General features: G+C 40.5%; 2 pseudogenes; both read right to left on the reverse strand.

Annotated features, from left to right (window-relative positions):
* Positions 1–1,986: 1,986 nt before the first annotated feature.
* LOC134937293 (5S ribosomal RNA) lies at positions 1,987–2,104 on the reverse strand (annotated as a pseudogene).
* Positions 2,105–2,242: 138 nt separating this feature from the next.
* Positions 2,243–2,360, reverse strand: LOC134937323 (5S ribosomal RNA; annotated as a pseudogene).
* Positions 2,361–3,321: the final 961 nt, after the last annotated feature.

Raw genomic sequence — 3,321 nt, forward strand, 5'->3', positions numbered from 1 at the left:
CTCAATCGCCGTGGAATGACTACATACAGTAAAAAAACTTCCCAAGACCACCTCCTTATAGCTACTCAATTAAACACGTTCCAGTTCATTTGTTCATTCAGGCCATTTGGGCTAATGGTATTGAGCTCATAAATCCATTTAGCCTCAATTTGTAGGAGTCTGCGGTCTGTCGCCTCCCCTGATATTTTTGGGTACATGTTCTAGGATCAAATGGTGCAAATCCTTGATAGTGTGGCTTGCTGCGGTGAAATGCCTAGCTACTGGCTGCTCCGACTCCATGCCTTGTAATGCCTACTTAATAGCCGATCTGTGGAGGGCCATTCTCTCCCTGAGTGTTCTAATGGATTTCCCGACATAATGCAGTCCGCAGGGGCAATTAATCAGGTAGACAATATGGGTCGTTGTGAAAGTCAAAATATACTTGATCCGGTAAATATTATCCTTGTGCAGATGCTTGAAGCTGGAGATTGTGATCAATGATTGATTTTGGATTGTGAACCTAACTGCTGCACTTCTGGCCTTGAGAAAGGTCCAGTGTAGGAGTGAAACGTTGACCCTGTGTTTGCCGCTGATGTGATGTTTGATAAACTTTTTCTGCAATTATTTCAAACCTGGTGAGTGCTTCCCTCGCAAAAAATACATTATTATAGGGTAAAAGATAATAATACTTACACTCACTTTTTCATCAATTTAGCTCGCGCTTATCTGAGGCAGCTCCATCGCAGGCTTGCACTCCCGGTGTAGGACTTAATTAACTACTGAAAAAGCACCTCAACAAAAGGAGGTATCAAGATAAACAAGGAATAAATACTATGAACGAATTTCTGAGATACTGCGCTTGCCGAACAACTATGTGTAGTCATGTAACAAGAGAGAAACCAAAGAAAACGGCTGCACTGTATGTCAGAAATAAAGTGAAGAGAGAGCCAACGTATGAAAAAAGTATTGTTATTTAATGAATAATGAGGTTAAAAAGTTATGACAAGGTAATACCAATAAAAAATGAATAATCAATGATGAATAAAAAATATCACACAAAACTTGTCTCAGGATGTTTGAAGGGCTAAAGGACTTCTACTTAGCTGCAGCTGTATTTTAAAGCTGAAGTCCGTATTCCACAGATGCCGGCAATTGCTGCTGAATGTGCATAGAATGATAAATAATGGGTGCAATAAATATAGTCACAGATTTAGAATGACTGTGCATCACCAGTTAAAGTTCAGATGTTAATACCTCTCAGGTGGGCTGGTCAGAGAGCCTGGCGTCCCCGGTCCGGTGTCCTGCAGTGCCCACAAGTGCTGTGCAGTGGAGAGGAGATGTAACGCTGTGTGCGGATGAGCTGGCTGGAGCGGCGTGATGGTAAATGCCGCTAATGACAGTGGAACAGTCGGCAGCGTGCCCGTCTGGGTCTGTTGAGGTTGCAAATAAATTCAGTGTGGAACCGCACTAGTCTTAGCAATCTAAACGTAATATAGAGATGGCATCAAAGATAGAAAAACCAATATATATGCAGTTGAAAAAAAGGAAATTTTAAGCTGCTTGTGATTGGCGGTGCTCCCAGGAATTTTGTAGACTAGACTACAATTGAAAAGGAGAGAAAAGACAAAAAAACCTTGTTTGGGAGCACTCGTTTGTAATGATTAGTATAATGTAAAGTGAAATGAATGATGAAATGAGATAAAACTTAACCTTTAATTGTTTCTTGAATAAAAAGAAAATAAATGTGAAATAATTATGAAACTCGTGTCTGATGTTTAGAGTAAGAACCTTGTTTGACCTTTTTAACAAATGAGGTACAAGGTAATGAAGGAAGGTGAAAATATCAGAAAAAATGTGTTGAATGGATACCATGGATTTCTGATGAAGTGAGGGTATCCAGAAGAGTCACTGTACATGCCTTATGATGAAGGTTTTAATTATAACGTGATATGGTAGCAAAGTTGGGTTAAGGTAAAGAGAGATGGCAAAAAAGAATAATAGGGGGGGGGGCCACTGCACCTGGTATTCTCAGGAGGTTTCCCTTCCTGATACTGACCAGGCCATACCTGCTTAGCTTCCGAGATCGGACAAGATCGGGCGTATTCAGGGTAGTATGGCCGTGGGCCTGTTGTTAGAAATGTGAGAAAAGAAATCGACTCCTATTGTCTGTACTGTACATAAGTCAAAACCATGGATAGTCTGGGAGGGTTTTTCCAGAAGCAGGGATGCATAAAATGTCGGATGGGATTTTTCCTTTTTAAAGGGCCCACTGCACCTGGTATTCTCAGGAGGTTCACCTTCCTAGTACTGACCAGGCCATGCCTGCTTAGCTTCCGAAATTGGACAGGATCGGGCGTATTCAGGGTAGTATGGCCGTGGGCCACTGTAGAGGAAATATATATGAGATGGGGGAATATACACGCTCTGCTTGCTGTACTTCACACTCAACCAAGGCTATGGACAGTCTCAAAATGGTATTTCCAGACAAAAGTGTGTCAGGATAATTCTGAGTGTCTAGGATTTATTAGAGTACAGGATGAATTGGCGGTGTAATGTAGTAGGTAGAGTTTTTGCAAATAATGGGCTCTCATGGAGATGCTGAGTGAAGATATGTACTGTGTATGTGTGTAGCTCAATCCATAAAAACAAATATTGATAAATGGGGCTCACAACTCAAAAACGGCTTATAAATGACAAACAATTGTTGTAATTGTTAGTTCCCTAAGGGGAAACAGGTAAGTAGTCATATGCTGGCAAAGAGCTCAAGGCTAGCTTACAAACGAAATATATAGCCTTTATAGTGAGAGTGAACGATACCAATTATTGAAGAGCAGAGTTCAGAGCTGACTCCAAAAATGGTTAGGTAACAAGTTGCACTATAGTTACCAATCTCCTGGAGGGAGGTCAGATGAGTGATCATATGCTGATACAGAGCTCAAAGCTGGCTCACAAATGGTACAATAGTATGAGTGAGATTAATTAATACTAGATAATTGAAAATAAATGCAGATAAATAAGAATTGCTACCATAAATAAAGTTATAAAAAAAATTAGGGTAATGTATCACAAATAGTACAAAAACCATAGAGGCATAGGCGGGGAATAAGTGCAAATAAAACACAATTCTGAGACAGAGGAGGGTGTAGTGGTATACAGAGGTCTAATATCTGTTACCACTCTCATTTGGTAAGCTGTCAGCTCTTTACAAACTGATGGTGAATATGAGCATAAGTTTAAACCCTGGTGGTCTAATGAGATTCACCTCGGTATTAGTATAACTGACAGCAAGGAGAAAACACGACAGCGCAAAACGGGTATATAGTCAGTATTAGGCAGGGGATA

This window comes from Pseudophryne corroboree, chromosome 6, assembly GCF_028390025.1.
Source record: "Pseudophryne corroboree isolate aPseCor3 chromosome 6, aPseCor3.hap2, whole genome shotgun sequence".
Taxonomy (NCBI): Eukaryota; Metazoa; Chordata; class Amphibia; order Anura; family Myobatrachidae; genus Pseudophryne; species Pseudophryne corroboree.